At 40.4% G+C, this 25,450-nt stretch overlaps 1 protein-coding gene across 1 annotated transcript in view; it reads right to left on the reverse strand.

Annotated features, from left to right (window-relative positions):
* Nucleotides 1-24,951, reverse strand: part of LOC126108530 (speckle-type POZ protein-like) — a 41,410-nt gene extending 16,459 nt beyond the window's left edge. The window contains exon 1 of the mRNA XM_049913808.1: nucleotides 24,816-24,951. The gene's annotated coding sequence lies outside the window, so the exon portion shown is untranslated. The remainder of the gene's footprint in view (nucleotides 1-24,815) is intronic.
* Nucleotides 24,952-25,450: the final 499 nt, after the last annotated feature.

Raw genomic sequence — 25,450 nt, forward strand, 5'->3', positions numbered from 1 at the left:
TCTTTATCTAAAGATAGCAGCAAAATTTGGGAGAAACTTCCACTTAGGGTCTTTCCGTTCACCACTTGTACGGCAGCTCACAAATATAAAAAACACCACACAATTTTCTGAGCACAGAACACAATTAAAATAGCAAACACACATAAACAGTTACAGAGTTGTTTTTACGTGTAGTCAACAGAAATAAAGCCACAGGTTGTCCACACAGTATTGTGTACTTTTGTACAGAAAGTACGCATCTTAATAATCTCGAACATTATTCGGTTACACGTATTACTGTGCTACTTATTTTCTACGTTTCAGTATTTTTACTAAAGTATGATGTGGAAGCATCTGAGAAATGTACTGATTCACTTTCCAGGTTTTCATTCAATTTTTTATTTCATATATCTCTAGTTCTTCCAACATCTCCATTTTATGACCTTTATGTAAGTGGTGGAATGCACCAACATTTTGCTCTATTTTCCCAATTAGGTGTCCTGTATTTTGTGTGTGTGTGTGTGTGTGTGTGTGTGTGTGTGTGTGTGCGCGCGCATGTGTGTGTGTTCGGGGTAAATTCTAGAGACACTCGTATTTCACTGTCTCAAACACACGATATTTTAAGGATGAGTGTGTGAGAGTGGAAATGTGTCTATTGCACCACAGTTCGTATGTGTGCAGGACGGGCGTGTGTTACGCGAAGACTAAAGTTGTGGCGGTAATTCGGCGCCGACAAGTGGTGGCCGCACACGCCTCGGAAGCCGTATGTCCAGTTATTTGTTGTTGTTGTGGTTGTTGTTGTTGTGGTCTTCAGTCCTTAGACTGGTTTGATGCAGCTCTCCACGCTACTCTATCCTGTGCAAGCTTCTTCATCTCCCAGTACCTGCTGCAACCCACATCCTTCTGAATCTGCTTAGTGTATTCATCTCTTGGTCTCCCTCTACGATTTTTACCCTCCACGCTGCTCTCCGATACTAAATTGGTGATCCCTCGATGTCTCAGGACGTGTCCTACCAACCGATCCCTTCTTTTAGTCAAGTTGTGCCACAAATTTCTCTTCTCCCCTATCCTATTCAATACATCCTCATTAGTTATGTGATCTGCCCAACTAGTCTTCAGCCTTCTTCTGTAGCACCACATTTCGAATGCTTCTATTCTCTTCTTGTCCAAACTATTTACCATCCATGTTTCACTTCCATACGTGGCTACATTCCATACAAATACTTTCAGAAACGACTTCCTTACACTTAAATCTATACTCGATGTTAACAAGTTTCTCTTCTTCAGAAACGCTTTCCTTGCTATTGCCAGTCTACATTTTATATCCTCTCTACTTCGACCTTCATCAATTATTTTGCTCCCTAAATAGCAAAACTCCTTTACTACTTTAAGTGTCTCATTTCCTAATCTAATTCCCTCAGCATCACCCGACTTAATTCGACTACATGCCATTATCCTCATTTTTCTTTTGTCGATGTTCATCTTATATCCTCCTTTCATGAGACTGTCCATTCCGTTCAACTGCTCTTCGAAGTCCTTTGCTGTCCCTGACAGAATTACAGTGTCATCGGCAAACCTCAAAATTTTTATTATTTCTCCATGGATTTTAATACCTACTCCGAATTTTTTTTTTTTTTTTTTTTTTTTGTTTCCTTCACTGCTTGCTCAATATAAAGATTGAATAACATCGGGGATAGCCTACAACCCTGTCTCACTCCCTTCCCAACCACTGCTTCCCTTTCGTGTCCCTCGACTCTTATAATTGCCATCTGGTTTCTGTACATATTGTAAATAGCCTTTCGTTCCCTGTATTTTACCCCAGCCACCTTCAGAATACTGACCCTACGACTTATCTTAGAAGCTAGATTAAGGAAAGGCAAACCTATGTTTCTAGCATTTGTAGACTTAGAGAAAGCATTTGACAATGTTGACTGGTATGTTCAGTACAAGGAGTAATCGAGGGCAGAGAATAGTATTACTAAGGAGATTTGGTGTGGGGAAGTAAGCAGTCCTCAAACATACATCGATCCAGCCGATGCTAACACAGTATACTGCCAATGACACTGGTGCAATAACCAGCCACCGTCACCGACTGCAACTGCCTTTCTCCGTTGCCGACTTCACGTCCACTCGCCAACGCCGCAACCAACATTCAACGCTGCTGACACCCGTGCTGTTCACCGGTGCCAGTTCAACACCTGCTCACCAATGCAGCCTAGACCTCTACGACAGGTGAGCGAAAATCGACAACTGTTTGGTAAAGTTGAAAGAACTACGGGACAATGAACTGTTGGTGTAGTTATTGTACACAATATTGTATTTTAGGTTGGATGATTCCTAGGTAAAAAAAAAAAAAAAATAAATAAATAAAAAATTGAGAAATGGATAATATTCAGTAATTTGGAGAAACTTCAGAACCAGCCACGTCCATGACGGTGAATAAGGAAATGCCACACTTGTCTGAAGTAATAAATTCAATCAAAGCTCAGAGTATACAATTAAATACTAGATTAGATGAACAGAGAGCAGACTCAGCTTCTTTAAGACGAGAACTAAATGCTCAAAATGCTTCGCTAAGCCAGGAACTGAGTGTTTCTTTAAGAAAGGACTGAAACTTTAAGTGCTCAAAGTCTTAAGTCAGATTCAGTAAATACACAAGTGAACATCAAACTAGATGCTCAGAGTGAGGTTCTAAGTAGACAAAGCAAAATCTTAAACAGTCAAGCAACAAATGTAAGTCTGCTAAAGACTTAATTTGACTCTCTGAATAATAAAGTCAAGAATCTGAAGTTAGATTTAAAGAGTGAACTAACCAGTTCTTTAAATACTCTTGTTAATCAACTATTTACTGAATTTAACCAGACAGAGGAAGTGAAATTTCAAGATTTAACTAAGAAATTACAATTTGACATTGAAGGTAAGTACAACAATGTAGAATTGGAGTTTAACGAAAAATCTGGATCACTTCAGAATGTACGCAATGCTATGTTCGATGCTACACACCTTGAAAGATAATATAGAAAGACAGGATAAGACGATCCTTATTGTCCAATCGCAAATTACAGGCGTCAACACTCGAGCTGATGATGTAGAGAGAAATTTTAATGAAAAACTAGCCAACTTTGACATGATAAATGTAAGTAGTCTGGTGGAACCTTAGGAGATAATTATAGATTGAGAAATTACTGAGAGTATAATCTCCGGAAACATTTCGACTGTTGCTTTTTCCAAACTTCATGATAATACCAATGTTAGAGATGACTCATGGAAAGAATTCAAACTTGTTTAGGACAGATTAGAACATAGAATAACTTTACTTAATGTCATGCTTCCTAGTAAAATGGTAATAGTTTTTCTACGGGGAGACTTCCACATAAAATTTAACGAGAAGTATTGGTCCGTAAGCAATCGAGTGAGGTTAATGTCAGATCCGTGGGATCTGGGCAGAGGCACATCTGTTCCCCAGGGACGTTAACATTCTGTGTTAACGAGCGGAGTGACGACCGTCAGATCCTGAGCTGTTTTCAGTGTTACTTCCACATTAGTTTTCCTACACCGAATTCCCTTCAAATCTTCAACTATTCCGTAATCTATTCATAACCTCCTACACTATCCTATCATGTTAGTATTTAAGTAACCAAATATGACTACAACATTGTGACTAATTTAAGAGAATCACAAATAAACAGTGATCTCTAAACATAAAATGAAACAAACAGAATAATAATTCAGTGGAAAATTAGTATGATGGTACTAGATAAGCAGAATGATATTGAGACATGGACCAAACACAGTATTTTATGTGGGTATAAAAGATAATATGAAGTGACTAATTAGATGACTATTTTATACAATAGTGTATAATTTTCTAATTTTATAGAATATTTTATACCTTTTATGAGATGTAGATGGGAGGGTTTGTATCGACCTTGAAAAGGGTGGGTGGTGTAGGTAAATACATGACTAACACTACACACACACACACACACACACACACACACACACACACATTTCAGATGACCCTCGCAAACAAGTGTGACTGATTCTTCACCATTTGCCATTCCATAGGTGTTGCTAAGACTTTTCTACAGGGACTTCAAATATGAAGGTGAGAATGTCCGTTCTGCAGAAGATGTTTAACACCATTCCTCCTCCCTTCTCACTCAAGTACCAGCAAAGTAGGGATCCTGGGGAAGGGGGGTTGGGATGGGTTTTCCCGTCTTTGGGGCTGTCTTCTTTTTCTGCTTTGATCTTTGCAACTATCTCTATTTTTCCTTTCTTACTTCTCATCTGTTAGTCTATCTTTCCCTCTTTCCATACGCATATACTTCTATCGCTGTAGTCCTCATTCTCCGTGGTTTCCTATAGCCTTCAACTTATTTCAAACAAGTAGGCCGAAGAATCAGGCTGCACGAACACACATCAACTTACACACAAAATTACACTTAGACACAAACATGAAAATTACGGGCTAGAAACCTAAAGCGATATCAGAACCGCCAAGGGTTGAAGGGGGTACATCTGGGTAGATGCACATATTGTATGGTTGATAGATGATGGTTCTGCATCATCCTGTGGTTTTTTTATATAAAGAAAAAACAGAGACGGTTCTATATCGCACGAGGAAGTGTGAGAAATGAAGGAGAGCAGAAACTAAGGAAGAACTAATGAGCATAAGTCAGGGAGGAACTAATGGTGATAATTATTTGCCAATATCTGTCGAATATTTGTTCTGATGATTTGTAGGATAGTGGGACAAGTATAGAATAAAGAAAGGTAAGATATATTGAATTATATATAAATATGAGGTCTGCTGAAACCGTATAAGTTGAAAAGTAGTGGAGGACTCTAAGGGATCATATAAGGTACCCAGAGGTGAGAGTGAAGTAGAACAGAATTTTGCCAGGTAATATTTAGCGACAATATACATGAAAATGTATACCAGGGCAATGAACCGTGAAGCCTACATAGGAAGGAGAAGGAGGGCGCACCCAGCATTTACTGGATGGAAAAGGGCAGGTAGGCAGACCCATAAGGGTTGACCTATACTGTGCGGGCTGGGGCACCAAGAAGGGGATTGACCTGTACCGTAGTAGATGAGGAAGTTTAAAGGGGCGTACCTACCAAAAAGGAAGGAGGAAGAGCATTCATAGTATCAACTCTTATGTAAGGTATAGGTACTGTGCCTAAAAGGAAAAGGGCAGTATCGTGACAAAAGTCACACATTTTGTAGAGATTATTCTGGTAAGTTTGAATTCTCTATTCCACTAGCATTGTCAGGTTTTATATTTATAAAGTGTTGGAAGGAACCTTTTCATTTGCCCAGAGTTCCTCCAGACTACGGGAAATGGTAGTTAATGAAGTTAATACGTACTAAAGAAATGAAAGTCCTAACTTCAATATTAAGTGCAATACTCAGATAATTACTACTGAAACCAAAAGAAAAAGAAGTGCTACATATTAGGCACACGATTGCTAGAAAAAATGTTATATAAACTGATTGAAATGTGAATTAGCGTTATGTGAATACAATCTTGATGTACATAATGAACACGTATAAAATATCGTGTGTTCGAGCCAAGGGTAGGGGTATATAGTGCCTCGAGAATTTCGGGGGAAATTCAAGAGACACTACTATTTCACTGTCTCGAACACACAATATTTTAAGGATGAGTGTGTGAGAGTGGAAATGTGTCTACTGCGCCACGGTTTGTGTGTATGTGTGTGCAGGATGGGCGTGTGTTACGAGAGGAGTAAAGTTGTGGCGGCCTATCAGCACTGACAAGTGGTGGCTGTGCACGCCTCGGAAGCCGTATATCCACTACGAGGAGTAATCGAGGGCTACTCTTCGGCGGTGAAATAGTAGTGACGGTTGGGAACAAATGAAATATGTTTTAATCTACAGACTCTTATAATCTGTTGTTGGACTTGGTAGGAGGAAGAACTATGTTGAGAACGGTTATTAAAACCGAAAGAGACTGTAATGATATACGTTAAGTACTAAGGTTTTCCAGGCGGGGTCGATTTGCGAGACTTGACAGCGCGTGTGAAACTTGTGTAGTTGTTTTATTGTGAAGAAGAAAATATAGCGAAGTTGATATGAAAGTATTCTGAGAGTAAGAAATCACTTCAAAAGTAGAGAAGTAGTTCAGTATCGTTTCCCTTAACAGCACGAAATCTTCGCAGAAGAAGCATTGTGAAGATCGACGCAGCCGTCTGTCCTGAGAAGAAGATCGGCTGCACACGATACGTAAATCTCCTGTGAGAGACATCTGAGTCTTGCACCCCAGTACACACAATCTCCGGTCATCAGGAAAACGTTAGAGAGAGAGAGAGAGAGAGAGAGAGAGTGTGTGTGTGTGTGTGTGTGTGTGTGTGTGTGTATTGCTGATTGATGTTATGCATAAGCTTGTGGCGCCGATGAGGTCGACACCAGTATCGATCTAAGTATCGTCTTTGAACTACGCTAAACGTTATCTTTGTGCAGTTCCGCCATTCAGTTCTGTGTAAGCCTTGTTCGTGTAAAGAGGTGAATAAATGAACTACTGTAAAATGTGAGTGTTGTTTGGTGAAACCGACCCGAACTTCCTCCTCACTGGTGACCCCGACTTGATCACATGCTCCCAACGTCGAGCTTACGTACGATCACGCTCTCGCCGCCGGGCCCTTCGCCGGTCCCTTCGACCTCTCCCCCTTCACCTGCCTTGCCCTGTCGAGGTTTCTCACGCCCCCCGCCTCCCTCTTGAATGTGCCCTCGCTCGAGGTGTTTGTGCCTGTTCCCCCGGACATAATCCACGACATCTCTATAATACTACGCGATGATACACTGTTCGTCGTGTGTTTCCCTTCGTCCGGTGCTCGTGACACGACCACCGTCATTCCCAGCCACCTTGTGAAATGTGTTCCCCTCTCGCCCGACGTCGACCTGGACGCGCTTCATGTGTTCGCCACGCCCACCGGAGACATCGTCGTCGTCACTCCGTTCCTCCCGCAAACCACCGGCCTACCTGTCACCGATCGACCGGCACGCCCAGTACGACGCCCGGCGCACTTCAACAACTTCCAGGTTCCAGAATGAGATTTTCACTCTCAATCTGCAGCAGAGTGTGCACTGATACAAAACTTCCTGGCAGATTAAAACTGTGTGCCAGACCGAGACTCAAACTCGGGACCTTTGCCTTTCGTGGGCAAGTGCTCAACCATCTGAGCTACCGAAGCACGACTCACGCCCGGTCCTCACAGCTTTACTTCTGTCAGTATCTCATCTCCTACCTTCCAAACTTTACAGAAGTTCTCCTGCGAACCTTGCAGAACTAGCACTCCTGAAAGAAAGGATACTACGGAGACATGGCTTAGCCACAGCCTGGGGGATGTTTCCAGGATGAGATTTTCACTCTGCAGCGGAGTGTGCGGTGACATGAAACTTCCTGGCAGATTAAAATTGCTCAGTCGGGCACACAGTTTTAATCTGCCAGGAAGTTTTAACTTCCAGGTTCGGTGGCCAGATCTTCCGTCACAACACCCACCCACTCAGCTCCCCGACGACGCTGTCGAGCTGACCGTGGTCCGGTTCCCGGGGACCACCCCTGCCGACGCCATAGTCACCTCACCCCCCCCCCCCCCCCCCGTCCTCTAAAGAGTACTTCAAACCGCAGGGGGGAGGGGGGGGGGGCTACGTGGCGCCGATGAGGCCGACACCAGTATTGATCTAAGTATCGCCTTTGAACTAAGCTAAACATTATCTTTGTGCAGTTCCACAATTCAGTTCTGTGTAAGCCTTGTTTGTGTAAAGAGGTGAATAAATGAACTACTGTAAAATGGGAGTGTTGTTTGGTGAAACCGTTCCGAACTTCCTCCTCAAGCTTTAATGTGCTACGTATATCTGGTCTGGAAATCTTGGCCTTAGTATGGAGCATTCCTGGCATGTTATTTTGTATATTCCAGAGTCTGAATGTAGGGTCATGATAGTTTATTAGGTGTAGAGAACCCAGTTTTTACTCTATGGATTTTGAAGATATTTGCGATCTTTTGTGATGTATTGCCAATTTTCTGTGGTGTGGTTTGTGTCTGGTTGTCCCCTTACTTTTTCTAGTACTGAACCAGCCATGGAAGCTGCATAATCACTGTCAGCTGCAATCTGCTTCATTATGGTCATTTCCTGTTGCATGTTTTCTCGGTTACAAAGAAATTATAAAAATGTAGACTGCATGCAAAGTATTATGTCTAAAAATAAAATTTTACTGAGGAAGCAAAAAACTGATAATCTTAACTTGGGAAATTTTTCGCATATTGTAAAATATGAAGTTATCGTGTTTGAGACTTACTTCTAAAAACATGAAAAAGATCAATCAATCTGCAATTTTAAGGAAAACGTGTTAGACTTAATATGCTTTGATCCAATAATTTGCAAAACATATGTATCAAAAATGATTAATAAGATAAAACAATGGAAAATCCAGTACGGAATATTGACAGTATTATAAAAAGCATACGTTGTTACTCACCATATAACGGAGGTGCCGAGTCACAGATAGGCACAACAAAAAGACTGTCAAATAATTAACACTAGAGCACTATTCGAGAATAGGTCGCACAAGCATCCTATATGCCATCTCTCTTTCCTAAAATTCTCCCAGTAAACTGAACTCGACCATTCACCTTCCCTACCACAGTTCTCACACGCTTGTTCCACCTCATTTCACTTTGCAACATTATGCCCAGATATTTAAATGACTTGACTGTGTCTTGCAGGAAACTACTAATACTGTATCTGAACATAACAGATTTGATCTTCCTATTCATCCACATTAACTTAAATTTATCCACATTCAGAGCTAGCTGTCATTCGTCACACCGACTGGAAATTTTACCTCAGTCATCTCGTATCTTCCTACAGTCACTCACGTTCGACACCTTGCTGTACACCACAGCATCATCAGCAAACAACTGCAGATCACTGCTCGCCCTGTCTGCCAAATCACTAATGTACACAGAGAACAACAGCAGTCCTGTCACACTTTCTGGGGCACTGCTGACGATACCCTCGTCTCCGAGGAACACTCGCCATCGAGGACAACATATTGATTCTATTATTTAAGAAGTCTTCGAGCCACTCACGTATCTGTGAACTTACTCCGTATGCACGTACCTTCGTTAACAGCCTGCAGTGGGGAACCACGTCAAATGCTTTCGAGAAATCTAGAAATATGGAATCTGCCTTTTGCCTTTCATCTATCATTTGCAGTATATCATGCGAGAAAAGGGCAAGCTGAGTTTCACATGAGCAGTGCTTTCTAAAACTGTGATGATTTGAGGACATAACCTTCTCAGTCTCAAGAAAGTTGTTATATTTGAACTGAGAATATGTTCAAGGATTCTGCAGCAAACAGAAGTTAGGGATATTGGTCTGTAATTTTTGCAGGTCTGTTCTTTTACCCTTCTTATATAGTGGAGTCACCTGTGCTTTTTTCCAGTCGCTTGAGAGTTAATGCTGGGTGAGAGATTCACAATAAATGCAAGTTAGGTAAGGGGTCAATGCTGTACAGTACTCTTTGTAAAAGAGTGAAGTGTGAATCATCAATTTGCCAACAGTCTTGTCAAAAGTGAGTTGAGCAACCACAAAGAGTGCTTGAGGAGCTTCCTCTTTTTCTAGCACCTAAGATCACTGGAGCAACAAAGCAATCTGATTGATTGGAAATAGATGCAAACCACAGCCACTTCCAAGAAGGGTCGTTTAACAAATGGTCGAATACATCATAGAGCTGTATCACTGACATCATTCTGTTACAGAAATTAGTAACAATTGCTGTTGCTCTGGATTTATGACTTTTCTGCAGACCAAAAATATCCTATGTAGGAATCAATATGAAATCAGCAAACAACGCTCACATGAAACCCACCCACTCACCCACCCACCCACACACACACACACACACACACACACACACACACACACACTGACTGCAAATTTGTACATCAATCTGGTGATTTGGCCTGTTGTCCTCCCATTCACCAACAGCATTCCAAGGGATGTTTTCCAACAGGATAGCGTTTGCCCACATACTATTGTTGTAACTCTACATGCTGTACAGTGTGTCGACATGTTGCCCTTTTCTGCTCAATCACCGTATCTGTGTCCAATTGAGCACATACGCGACATCACTGTTCCGACAACTCCGGCGTCATTCACAAACAGCATTAACCATTCCTATATTGACCGACCAAATACAACAGGCGTAGAACTACATCCCACAAACTGACATCTGGCACCTGTACAACACAATGTATGCTTGTTTGCATGCTTGCATTCAACATTCTGGCAGTTACATCACTTACTAATGTAACAGCATTTCATATTGCAATGGCTTATCTTGTGCTTACATTAACCTGTGATCTTACAATCACTTAAATATGATACCTAGACAAATGTATTGCAAAAATTTCATTACTCTACATTAACTATTTCTTGGTTTTGCAATTTTTTTTTCTGTCAGTTTAAATCTAAAAAATGTGCGGACAATTGGCAATCCCTTTTACACTACTAATTAAAATAATGTTTCTCAAGAACATTTTTCATTGGTACAGTAGAAAGGAGTGAGACGTGTTGCTGTATCAAATAATAACATGTACCGCTGCATGAACATTTGCAACGCTCTGAGAATTGCTTCATCATTCTATACAAAAATAAATAAATAAGAAAAAATAAAAAAATATGTTGGAAAGAAGCAGTGTCATTGACAAATGACACATCAATTAATTATCTTTCAACACTTTAAAAATGAAAGTGTTCAAACAAATACCGTTTCGTTCTAAAGTTCAGTTAGGCACTAATGTTTACAACCCTGTGAAAAGGGGAGAGGGGGTTCTACCTATTACCTGCCTGCACTCACAAGTAACAATCTCAGAAAGCTTGGGAACCTCTGGTCTAGCGAAAAAAAAATTCAAGTCTTGCTATTTGCTCTAGAAATGCAGTCTGGTTACGAGTGAATAAAAGTTAAACACAGTCAGCTGCTATCATAGCGAAATATAAACTGTCTGATGCAGTAATTTTAAACTGTAGGCCAAACTGCAAAAGATATCTGGATGCTACCAATAAATATTCCCGGCAAGAATCTGCACACAAAGAGGGAGCCTACTTATATACAAGTATCTAATTTAAAATGTTGCATTGAGCAGATGTTTGTAGCATCTTTCTTTTACATTTGGTACTTCAGTTGCTATGGGTTTATTTATCAATTGCCAGTTTTTATCTGTAGTTCACTGTTGTTATTTCAATTTACATATGGTCATTCTGTCATTTGGAGATAGTAAGAGGGGCTGTGAATGTTAGAAAATGGAGTGCCACATGGTGAAATTGAAACATTTTCGAGATATTATTCTGTTCGAGTTCAATAGAGGGATGACAGCAGCAGAGGCATCCAGAAAGAACACTGGACACAGCATGGCAAGAAAATGGTTTTCTCATTTCAAGGAGGATTGTTTTGACATGTTTTGACATTAGTGACTCATCACATTCAGGAAGATTTTTTATACACGTCAATTCCAGTATCATCCACATGAGCGCATTCAAGAACTGGCAAACATGATGATCTGTGATCATTCCACCATCTTACAACATTTGCACGCAATGGGAAAGGTTAAAAAACTAGGTGCACAGGTACCGCATGTTCTCAGCCAAAATCACAAAAATCAGCAGGTGCCCATATGTGCATCTCTGCTGACTCGTCATCAACTGGCTCGTGAACAGCACTGACCGTTCATATTCTGTATCATTACTGGTGACCTGAAACAGTGTCGTTATGCTAACATAGGGAACAGAAAGGAATGTTTGAGGTCAAACACTGCAGCGGCTCCCCTTGCAAAGACCCGCACACACCCACAAAAGATAATGATATGCATCTGGTGAAACAGCAACAGCGTAGTGAACTACAGATTGCTTCCCCGAGGTGTAACCATCACCGCTGACATTTACTGTCAACAACTGATATATCTTAAAGATGAAATCCGAGAACAGTGATCGGGACGGCCCCGTGAACTGATACTATTCCATCGTAACACCCACCTGCATTTTACTAGACTGATAAAAAACATTAAACAGCATTTGGATTGGGAAGACATTTACCATGTGCCTCATTCACGATACAGCTGCAGACTGTAGATTAAAACTGAAGAAACTGCAAAAAGATGGAAATTTAGGGAGATGGGACCTGGATAAACTGAAAGAACCAGAGGTTGTACAGAGTTTCAGGGAGAGCATAAGGGAAGAGTTGACAGGAATGGGGGAAAGAAGTACAGTAGAAGAAGAATGGGTAGCTCTGAGGGATGAAGTAGTGAAGGCAGCAGAGGATCAAGTAGGTAAAAAGACGAGGATTAGTAGAAACCCTTGGGTGACAGAAGAGATACTGAATTTAATTGATGAAAGGAGAAAATACAAAAATGCAGTAAATGAAGCAGGCTAAAAGGAATACAAACGTCTCAAAAATGAGATCGACAGGAAGTGCAAAATGGCTAAGCAGGGATGGCTAGAGGGCAAATGTAAGGATGTAGAGGCTAGGGGGAAGATAGATACTGCCTACAGGAAAATTAAAGAGACCTTTGGAGAAACGAGAACCACTTGTGTGAATATCAAGAGCTCAGATGGAAACCTAGTTCTAAGCAAAGAAGGGAAAGCAGAAAGGTGGAAGGAGTATATAGAGGGTCTATACAAGGGCAATGTTCTTGAGCACAATATTATGGAAATGGAAGAGGATGTAGATGAACATGAAGATGAAATGGGAGATATGATACTGCGTGAAGAGTTTGACAGAGCACTGAAAGACCTGAGTCGAAACAAGGCCCCGGTAGTAGACAACATTCCATTAGAAGTACTGACAGCCTTGGGAGAGCCAGTCCTGACAAAACTCTACCATCTGGTGAGCAAGATGTATGACACAGGCAAAATACCCTCAGACTTCAAGAATATAATAATTCCAATCCCAAACAAAGCAGGTGTTGACAGATGTGAAAATTACCGAACTATCAGTTTAATAAGCCACAGCAGCAAAATACTAACGTGGATTCTTTACAGACGAATGGAAAAACTGGTAGAAGCCGACCTCGGGGAAGATCAGTTTGGCTTCCATAGAAATGTTGGAACACGTGAGGCAATACTGACCCTATGACTTATCTTACAAGAAAGATTAAGGAAAGGCAAACCTACATTTCTAGCATTTCTAGACTTAGAGAAAGCTTTTGACAATGTTGACTGGAATACTCTCTTTCAAATTCTGAAGGTGGCAGGGGTAAAACACAGGGAGCGAAAGGCTATTTACAATTTGTTCAGAAAGCAGATGGCAGTTATAAGAGTCGAGGACATGAAAGGCAACCAGTGGTTGGGAAGGGAGTGAGACAGCGTTGCAGCCTGTCCCCGATGTTATTCAATCTGTATATTGAGCAAGCAGTAAAGGAAACAAAAGAAAAATTCGGAGTAGGTATTAAAATCCAAGGAGAAGAAATAAAAACATTGAGGTTCGCCGATGACATTGTAATTCTGTCAGAGACAGCAAAGGACTTGGAAGAGCAGTTGAACGGAATGGATAGTGTCTTGAAAGGAGGATATAAGATGAACATCAACAAAAGCAAAACGAGGATAATGGAATGTAGTCGAATTAAGTCGGGTGATGCTGAGGGAATTAGATTAGGAAATGAGACATTTAAAGTAGTGAAGGAGTTTTTCTATTTGGGGAGCAAAATAACTGATGATGGTCGAAGTAGAGAGGATATGAAATGTAGACTGGCAATGGCAAGGTAAGCAATTCTGAGGAAGAGAGACTTGTTAACATCGAGTATAGAATTAAGTGTCAGGAAGTCATTTCTGAAAGTATTTGTATGCAGTGTCGCCATGTATGGAATGAAACATGGACAATAAATAGTTTGGACAAGAAGAGAATAGAAGCTTTCGAAATGTGGTGCTACAGAAAAATGCTGAAGATTAGAGGGGTAGATCACATAACTAATGAGGAGGTATTGAATAGAATAGGGGAGAAGAGGAGCTTGTGGCACAACTTGACTAGAAGAAGGGATCGGTTGGTAGGACATGTTCTGAGGCATCAAGGGATCACCAATTTAGTATAGGAGGGCAGCGTGGAGGGTAAAAATCGTAGAGGGAGACCAAGAGATGAATACACTAATCAGATTAAGAAGGACATTGGATGCAGTAAGTACTGGAAGATGAAGAAGCTTGCACAGGATAGAGTAGCATGGAGAGCTGTATCAAACTCAGGACTGAAGACCACAACAACAACACCTCAAAAACTTCAAGGAACTTCCTTTCCACACGAAAATGCACTCTGAACATGGCTCAATAGGTTCATCACTTAAAAAAAAAAAAAAAAATTTAGCAAGCCAGTTCCTAACCAATACAGCACAGAATGACACTTTTAATAGAGATACAGCTGCAGACATAAACAAGCTTGCTAAAGAATTTCGACTAAATTATACACCTGTGACAGAAACAAGTTACATTATGAAACTTCCTGGCAGATTAAAACTGTGTGCCATACCGAGACTTGAACTGCGGACCTTTGCCTTTCGCGGGTAAGTGCTCTACCAACTGAGCTACCCAAGCACGACTCACGCCCCGTCCTCAAAAATGGCTCTGAGCACTAAGGGTCTTAACTTCTGAGGTCATCAGTCCCCTAGAATTCAGAACAACTTAAACCTAACTAACCTAAGTACATCACACACATCCATGCCCGAGGTAGGATTCGAACCTACGACCGTAGCAGTCGCGCGGTTCCAGACTGTAGCGCCTAGAACCGCTCGGCCACTTCAGCCAGCCCCCGTCCTCACAGCTTTACTTCTGCCAGTACCTCGTCTCCTACTTTCGAAACTTTACAGAAGCTCTTCTGCAAAGTTCGCAGGAGAGCTTCTGTAAAGTTTGGAAAGTAGGAGACGAGGTACTGGCAGAAGTAAAGCTGTAAGGACGGGGCGTGAGTCGTGCTTGGGTAGCTCAGTTAGTGGAGCACTTGCCCGTGAAAGGCAAAGGTCCCGAGTTCGCGTCTCGGTCTGGCAAACAGTTTTAATCTGCCATGAAGTTTCATATCAGCGCACACTCCGCTGCAGAGTGAAAAATCTCATTCTGGAAGTTACACTATATTAGTCTTACAAACAGTGAAACTGCAGTACTTTCCTCAATCAAACGTATCACAAGTGTAATACTTAGTACCCAACTCAACAGGCATGAGAAACGGGAGCTAAATCCTAGTATTACTTTATTTAATAGTATACTTGTCTCTGTGAACTTCAATAGGAACAAATGCATGACAGCTTTTAATACTGCAGCTGAGACATTAAATAAATCCCATTTCAGTCTGTATGGGTTGCATATGAATGGGCTAGGTGACGAAAAGGTTCCTCTGAGTTTTTCAGAATTAATAAAAAATATGACAAATCTCTGAAAGGACAAAGCTCATATCACCTGATATCTGTGAAAAGAAAGAAGTGCCACTGCCAAGAAATCTGACCAATACACACTAAATTTATTGATATTTTCTTTGTACAGAGCTATCAAAATTACGGCTTTTTCAAACACCAGAAACAACAGTGCTACAAAAATTACACTTGCAAAATACGTTACACACTAAAACTGTTGCATCTTGTATCCCCTCTATAATTTATTACTTTACAGCTGTTACACTACTGCATCATATCACAAGCAATGTCATAAAATTCACTGAATGAATATAAATTTTTTTTCTATCACACAAGATTTTAATTTTGTATAAAACCAACCCTCTTGCATGTCCTTCAAGAATTTGATGAACCAAATCAAACCACTGATGTACATTCTATGATCTGTCCTTTTTAATTTTGTTCTGTGCTGGAAGTAGTTACATTTTGTCCTGGTATTGTGACCATATACTTCACTGCACTTGATAACATCAGTTAACTGATTCAAAAATGTAAGTACACTAGTTAAAATAAATACAACAAAGACACTCCCGTGCAAATTTACGCACAGGAATTACTTTTGCTCAATGTGTCATTGCCATGTAACATAGCTCAATGAAACTTGAATCATATATAGAAGACAACTGACATAAATATGCAATGAGACAAATAGAAATAACCATTTTATTCAAAAATAATGATTACACTGAAGTCACTGTGATTTATGATGGTCCCCTGGACATTACAAAAGGCAGAACATGGTTCTTAATACAGTGTTTGACCACCACGGACAGCAATGTGTGCTTTGCAATGTTCTGCCATAGAGGTCTCAATGTTGGTAAGGAGTTCTTGTGGTAGGATGTAGACTGAACATTAAAAAAATATGGTAAATCATGGGCATCTTTCAAAAATTATATTTTAGTTTCTGTTGTTGCATTCAGCAGTGAAAATGAGTTTTACCATTTGGCTGTGAGGATTGTTCATTTAAAAAAAAAAAAAAAAAAAAAAAGAGGAAGAGTCGGGTAGTCACTGAAACAGATGATACCTTACAGAGACAGGATAAAAAACTCGTAAATAGAGACGATTGACAGCAGCTTCTGTAAGGGGTGCAATCGGCTGGCATTTGATGAAAGAGTGCACAAAACCGCTGTACCTGGAGAATTAGTTTATGCAGTTGTTTGCTGACCAATGAAGAAATTTATTTACAGGGTTACTGATACTTTGCTGTTCTTAGTGATGATTTTTCCAGTTTAAAGGTAAAGTAGCTTTCGTGACACAAAGATGAAATTAAAAGTTACCACTGTTTATCAAAATGACAGATTCAAGCTGAAGTCATTGTCACAGAATTACAGAGATGATGGCAAGGAGTTCCATAGTAAAGATGTCAACAAGTTTGCTTACTCAGTTGGGCTGTAACATTCAAATACTACACTGTACGCTATATAGCAGAATGGAACTGGTGAGTGCAAAATGTGATCCTATGTGAGATGGCACATTCTCGGCTTTGCTCTGCCGAACGTCTACCACACGCATTGTGGGGTGAGGCAGTTTTGGATGCGACACACACTCTGAATCGGACTGGTCCTACAAAAATTAAAGGTAATATTCCAATTGCTATACTTCTTAAGAAGTATTTAGATAATTTGATGATATTTGGAATGAAATACTATGCACAGATTCCCGCGCATTCCTCTCCTGAAGAGGATCAACAGATTAAAGATATATGAAGTTTGGTGCTAAATCTTGAGAAGGATTTGTTGTTGGTTATGATAATTATGAGTAACATTTTCTATTTTCCTGAAAAGAATTACATCGGTGTATGCAAAGGTGTAAGATCAATTGTAAGCAATTACAGGTTTGTCAGTATATCAGAGATGGGTGAAAAGGAAGCGGTTACAGAAATTGAATGTAAAAAATGTTGCTTTTTAAGAGGATAGTCAACAGGACTGTATGAACTACAATGTAGTTTTAAGGAACAAAAATATTAGCAACCATTTGTATGACAATATGAGACAAGTTGAGAGTAACTAAGAAACAAGGATTAAAGACAAAGCATACAATTTATGTGAACAGTGAAATTTGAAGAAACCCTAATGTTCCTGTGAAGTTTCAGCCAAACAACAAGAATTATAAAGAAGCCGTGCAGACAGAAAAATCTGAAGAATGGAAGAAAGTGCTGGAGGAAGAACTGAATTCTAAGAAGAAAAATAAGACATGGAAACTAGTTTACAAAACTAAAACAAATACTTGATTGAAAATTAATGGGTTTTGCTAGAAAATTAAATGCAGTTAACAAAGTGGTTTTATGTAACGCTCCACAGGTGGCAAATAGATAAAATCAATGATTAGGAATAGATTATGTTTATCCATTTAGCCCTGTAGCAAGATTTGAAAGGATGAGAGCCATATTGAGTGCTGCAGTTCAACATGATTGGTGTCTAAGGCAATTTGTTGTAAGAACAGTATTTCTCAATGGTATTTCGAAGGAGGAAATTTACATGTACCAACCAGAGTGCTGCGATGGTTGTACTGGACTTGTATGTCAATTCCTGCAGTCTGTATGATTTGAAGTAAACCTCAAAATGCAATTTATAGGATAGCTGTTCAGATCCAGGTATGTCCCATAGTAAAACCCTGGTACTGATGTTTTTAATGTTGATGGCTATGGGCTCTACTGACACAAAAACTTAATTTATGGAAGAATTGGGTGAATTTTTTAGATCACCACTGAAAATATTGATTACTTCCTGGGCTTACAAACCAAGAAATCTGACAGCTGGATTCAAATAAATCATGTGAAGAAAATTTTAGGAAAGCATCTTTACCAACTGAAACAGGCTGGATACCAGGAGGGTTATCTCCTTTTAATAATACTGTATTCTATTGAGAAATAGTTGAAAATTTGATGCTTTTAACAGAAGGTACAAGAATAGATTTATCAATACTGTTAAACATACTTCTGGAGTTACAAGACTCACCAACAAAGGCACATTTTGCATTGCTGGAACGAATTCTCAGAAATCTTAAAATTAACAATCACAGATGGCATTACATTTCAGAAGAGTGAAGACAGTAGTACTGAAGCATATACACTCCTGGAAATGGAAAAAAGAACACATTGACACCGGTGTGTCAGACCCACCATACTTGCTCCGGACACTGCGAGAGGGCTGTACAAGCAATGATCACACGCACGGCACAGCAGACACACCAGGAACCGCGGTGTTGGCCGTCGAATGGCGCTAGCTGCTCAGCATTTGTGCACCGCCGCCGTCAGTGTCAGCCAGTTTGCCGTGGCATACGGAGCTCCATCGCAGTCTTTAACACTGGTAGCATGCCGCGACAGCGTGGACGTGAACCGTATGTGCAGTTGACGGACTTTGAGCGAGGGCGTATAGTGGGCATGCGGGAGGCCGGGTGGACGTACCGCCGAATTGCTCAACACGTGGGGCGTGAGGTCTCCACAGTACATCAATGTTGTCGCCAGTGGTCGGCGGAAGGTGCACGTGCCCGTCGACCTGGGACCGGACCGCAGCGACGCACGGATGCACGCCAAGACCGTAGGATCCTACGCAGTGCCGTAGGGGACCGCACCGCCACTTCCCAGCAAATTAGGGACACTGATGGTCCTGGGGTATCGGCGAGGACCATTCACAACCGTCTCCATGAAGCTGGGCTACGGTCCCGCACACCGTTAGGCCGTCTTCCGCTCACGCCCCAACATCGTGCAGCCCGCCTCCAGTGGTGTCGCGACAGGCGTGAATGGAGGGACGAATGGAGACGTGTCGTCTTCAGCGATGAGAGTTGCTTCTGCCTTGGTGCCAATGATGGTCGTATGCGTGTTTGGCGCCGTGCAGGTGAGCGCCACAATCAGGACTGCATACGACCGAGGCACACAGGGCCAACACCCGGCATCATGGTGTGGGGAGCGATCTCCTACACTGGCCGTACACCACTGGTGATCGTCGAGGGGACACTGAATAGTGCACGGTACATCCAAACCGTCATCGAACCCATCGTTCTACCATTCCTAGACCGGCAAGGGAACTTGCTGTTCCAACAGGACAATGCACGTCCGCATGTATCCCGTGCCACTCAATGTGCTCTAGAAGGTGTAAGTCAACTACCCTGGCCAGCAAGATCTCCGGATCTGTCCCCCATTGAGCATGTTTGGGACTGGATGAAGTGTCGTCTCACGCGGTCTGCACGTCCAGCACGAACGCTGGTCCAACTGAGGCGCCAGGTGGAAATGGCATGGCAAGCCGTTCCACAGGACTACATCCAGCATCTCTACGATCGTCTCCATGGGAGAATAGCAGCCTGCATTGCTGCGAAAGGTGGATATACACTGAACTAGTGCCGACATTGTGCATGCTCTGTTGCCTGTGTCTATGTGCCTGTGGTTCTGTCAGTGTGATCATGTGATGTATCTGACCCCAGGAATGTGTCAATGAAGTTTCCCCTTCCTGGGACAATGAATTCACGGTGTTCTTATTTCAATTTCCAGGAGTGTAGTAAGGCTGTTCAGGGTGGGAACAAACACACAAGGATCAACAAGTGGCATCCTACCCAAGTTTCAAGGAGGTCCAATTGTGTTGACGAGTAAATTACAGCAGTGCGTTGCTCCTTCAATGGAGGCACAGAATGTGTGGCTGCAGGGGAGCCTCTAAATCACCTGTTTGGTTGGATAACTTTTGAAAGAAACTGCAGCTGATGATACGTCCTCAGTTCCCATTCACAAATAGAAACAGTAACCAAAGCATTACGAAATTTGTTAATGGATCAGGATTTTATGAATGATCACAACGCATATAGACACAATATCATTATATTTGTCAACTAGTTGATGAAGGGAAGCTTTAGAGTGAACTGCACACCAACCAGCAGACGTTATGATCACAGGATTAGCATAATAAACACTGAAAAAACTATAGTATGAAGGCTTTCACGACCGGATGACGTATCTTCTGGTAAACCTTCCGGGATGTAAGGTCGTGGTCCATGAAACTCTTCAGCTCCTAACGTTTCGTCCAGAGCTGCGCTGGACATCTTCAGAGGGCTGTTTCTCCTCCGGTGAGTCAGTCGGCAAGACTCACCGGAGGAGAAACAGCCCTCTGAAGATGTCCAGCGCAGCTCTGGACGAAACGTTAGGAGCTGAAGAGTTTCATGGACCACGACCTTACATCCCGGAAGGTTTACCAGAAGATACTGAAAAAACTGTAGCTATGGGTATACACACAGCACAAACAAAAAATCTGATATCACCCAATCTAGAGCTATACAGACAGACAACTGCCAAAACAGCCCGTACCAAATTTCTTGGACTTCATCTACAAGACAACTTGAAATGGAAAGCATATATTGAGCAAATGAACAAAAAATTAAGTACTTCTTGTTCTGTGCTGCATACATTAAAAAATTGTACCAGCTACAACACCCTTCAGTGTGTATATTATGCAGTTTTACACTCTCACCTCCGGTATGGAATTATGTTCTGGGGAAATTCTGGAGATGCCATCAAAACATTCAATATTAAAAAAAAAAAAAAAAAAAAAAAAAAAAAAAATTATAAGAATAATGGAAGGGCTAGATAATCACAAATCATGTAGACCATTGTTTCAAAAAAGGATGATCCTGCCACTTCCTTGCATATATATACTTGAAAATGTAATGTATTTAAAGCAAAACTTACATACAAAAAGACCACTCATCACTCAAAATCACACAATACACAGCTATGATACGAGACAAAAATTGGATGTACATGTTCAAAGCACCAACACAAAGTTATTTCAAAACAGCCTTATCCATCCTAGTATCAAACTGTACAATGCCTTACCAGATACCATTAAACACATACAAAACATTGGTCACTTCAAATCTAAACTGAAGTCGTACTCGGTTGATCACTGCTTTTACACAGTAAATGAATACCTACAAAACTAAATTTTTGTGTGTTTACCCAACATAGTCTCATTCAGAAGAACATTTGTGTTTTATCTCTCTGTATATAGCGTAACAACATTTATTTAAGTATTCATCATTAATTGATAGATTAATGTGTGTTATTATGGCCTTTACAAATGTCTGCTTGTGTCTGTGTATGTGCGGATGGATATGGGTGTGTGTGCCAGTGTACACCTGTCCTTTTTTCCCCCTAAGGTAAGTCTTTCCGCTCCCGGGATTGGAATGACTCCTTACCCTCTCCCTTAAAACCCACATCCTTTCATCTTTCCCTCTCCTTCCCTCTTTCCTGATGAAGCAACCAGGGGTTGCGAAAGCTCGAATTTTGTGTGTATGTTTGTGTGTCTATCAACCTGCCAGCGCTTTTGTTTGGTAAGTCTCATCATCTTTGTTTTTAGATTTATTATGTACAAAGCTATATTATACGTAAAACTGTTAATATTAACAAAAAAATCCAAATATCTCTTGCACATTGTGCAGCTGTAGATGAAATGGATCAATAAATCAATCAAACTTGCAAAGGTATGGATGATGACGGGACTTGGTATTGTGATATGTTGTGGAAGAATGTGAAAGTACTTGCATTTTCTGTGTTATTATATGTCTAATATTATTTTCAAGTTATAACTTGACATCTCAGATACTCTTAGTTGGTTCTGCTTTGGTTGGTTGATGGACTTGTGGTGTACGATGCTCTTCTGCTGCAGCTCCTGTTAATGACTTGTTTCCATCAGTCATAGTCAGTCGAGTGACAGTGTATGGTACCTAATAAGAATAAATAAAACTAACGATTTCCTTTGGCAGAATAAATGAAGTGTTTTGTTTTCAAGATTGACACTTGGAAGTACACTAGATGTGCTGGTGGACTGGCTGGTAGTGTAGCACGAGCCCTAGGTTAGGTTATAATGTGAGAAAAATACCAATGGTGTTTTACCCTAATACAACAAAATACCAGTAAACTTTATTTAATAACTGTAAGATAATTATGAAAGAGCATTCTGATTGTCTAGAGAACTTTTTACCAGACAGGGTATCTTTGTACAACTTACTTCTTTTGTTTCAAATGGCTGCTGCTCCATCTACCTGCATTATTTTGTACCAAAAGAAACAGCTTTATTGCCTCTGTGTTTTATTGTTAGTATTTCAGTTCTATTCCTCCTGGTTACAATCTCTCAAGCTTGTGATATGCTTGAATTGCACTGGCTGTGAAGAGAGCTTCTGGAAACAGTGATTTAAGTTGAACAATGCCAGGTACATACAAATATATTGATATTTCAAAGTAAACCTGTAATACTGAATAACATAATTTGTTTTTACTTCTTCTCAGCACTTGATTTACTTCTGGCATTATCTAAATTTACCCAGAGCATTGGATACAGGAAAAATACTATGTTTCTTAAGTCTGGTCTAAAGTTACCCCAAATAACAGTGTAACTTTGTACCAGTATTAAAACAGAAATTTCACTCTAATAGGTGACAGTGTGCATTTTCAGTTTCTTAAGCACCCGATTGATATAGATACACAAAGTTACAATATCTATTGTGATGTGGAACTTATCTTTTGTCTAGTATTTTCAAAATACAGAGAAATTATTCCAATTGACTGTATCAACAGACGACTTGTGCTTCGTCTTTCACTTCCCATCATTCATCCTGCCAACCATTACCAACAGCAACATGCAACGGAAATAACACTGTACACTGAACATGTACTTTTATTGGCTTTTCAATACTGTATAACTTTTGAGGTTTAAAATAAATGCTTCATTTTAAAAGTGGCTTATGGTATTTTACCAACAAAAACAGGTTACTCTTAGTGTGATATCTATTGCTAAAGCCAAGAGGGGGTTTGTAACATCTAAGTAGACTTGACCATCTGTTTCATTTGGCAATTAATTACTGGAGTTTGTCTTAACTTGACATCTGCACAGAAGAAAAATCTTTAGTCCCAAAAGTTCTCTCTTAACTATCCCGTGGTGTTACTCATTAATAAACGTCACAAAATGTTTGTACATATCATGAATGGTCGAACTTTAATATATTTATTCCCAATTTTCTTGCATCTTGCACTATTTATTTTTCAGTTACAATACGTCTTTCCCACACTTGTCTAAATATTGTGTGTTCAGTACCGCTGCGAAAATGTCTAACAAAAATTTAGAAAATCCGGTACATGTGGGCCAGTAAAACAAAGCAACTGCTAATTTAGAAAGTGGATAACTTTCCTGTACTGATGGGACACGAAATACGTAGATTTGAAAAATACGGTTACATAGCAGGACGCACTACAAAACATAGTGGCAGATTTTGAGCCAATTGACGTCGAAGCATGGAGAGAGAGAGAGAGAGAGAGAGAGAGAGAGAGAGAGAGAGAGAGAAGAAAAAAAAATCACAAATTGCTAACGATATGGGCAGGCAATTATTACACTATTTCTTGAAAACTTGGATTTGTATGCATTTCTTAGCTCAAAAACTTCTTTTTCGCTATTTTTGTGTCTCGATTTTAATGTAATAACAACGCTACAGCTGTAGTAGTTGCTCTTAATTTTTTGCGTGATACTGCAAACTTCCATTTGCCTATCTCATGACGCGACTCCCTTAGAAATCTGAAGACTTGCGGAAAGTTCCTAAAATTAACTTGGCGTTGCGACTAGCGAGCGTTAACTTCCGCAACTTTCCGCGTCTCTATGGCAACGACCTTGTTGTGGCAACCGACAGTTGCAGAAAGCAGCAGATATTATCGCAATAAAGGCGACGACTTGCATGTTGATAGAAAAACTTGAGCCTAGTACAAATGTGGGTACACTACTGAAGCCTAAAGGTGTTTTAAGTCACTCTCATCGGACATAAAAATCTTACCAGCATAATGCCACAATTTAAAAGTAAATTGAAGGTTATCTTCTGGGAAACTCTTTTTACTCTCTTAATGGATTCTACAATGTAAACATTTCTAATTTAAATATGATGCATTGTACTTGAAATATTTGCTATTACCACGTTGTAATGCAACACGATAACCTGCGTCATCACGGAAATTTGTTACATCTTTAACTTGTAATGTGGAATAATTATGGTTTATTATTTGACTGTTTTATACCTCTGTTCACTGTACAGAATGCCTTAGCTTAAAATTACTAGCATACTACAGTTTGCGTCTATTATAACGTATAAGTACTGTTCTCATATATAATTATAACTCGTTCCATTTCCATGCAATTCTCTTGTATACTGGAGCAACGTAACACGAATAAACAAATAAAATGCCTTCTACGACAGGCAAAACATTTAAATAAAATTTTCGGAAATATTTTTAGAGCGTAATAACCGACACCAGACTAGTTTTTATCACACTGACATCGATGCCGAAAATTTGACAACGTAAATGTACCATCGCCACGTCTGAAGTGTATTAAAAACAAGGACACTAATGGATAAGTGTTTACCTTTCTATAGCGATGAATGTTGCTGAAAAAAAGTGTCCGTATAACGGCAGGATGCACCGCCTACAATCTCCAACTCGAGTCACAATTCGCAACCACGACGCAGAATGGAAGTTACTGGATGTTATCACCCTGCCAGTGCTGCCACTAGCTGCATGGATGGCGATACCAACTGTACAGGCCAAGTGTTCGAGAGAACAAGTGATGTGAAGAAGATCCTTAATCACGGATCTGCTGTGTGATCCGCTTAGGAAAATTAGCTGTAACGGGATACGTCCAGTAACGATAGAGGTTAGACTTGAGTAGTGTTGTTCTTAATGAGACTGGAGTGGCAAAGATCGATCGCGTAATCTACGCAGTGGGGTGGGAATTATTAAGTGTTTACACTCAAGAACCATTGGGAAATTTTCTTGATCCCTTCAATAACGATGTTTTGCCGAAGGGATCTTGCTGGCTGGAAAAAAAAATATTGGGTTGGTGCATAAGTTTGTTGGGTTTTTCCATAACCTCAATAAACAAAACAGATACACATAACAGAAACTTTAGCCATCAATAATATATTCTCCTTGACTATTTACAACAGTCTGCCAAGCTAGGATAACTTCTCGATTCCATGACTGTAGATATCAAGTGGTTTT

This window comes from Schistocerca cancellata, chromosome 11 (assembly GCF_023864275.1).
Source record: "Schistocerca cancellata isolate TAMUIC-IGC-003103 chromosome 11, iqSchCanc2.1, whole genome shotgun sequence".
NCBI classification, from domain to species: Eukaryota; Metazoa; Arthropoda; class Insecta; order Orthoptera; family Acrididae; genus Schistocerca; species Schistocerca cancellata.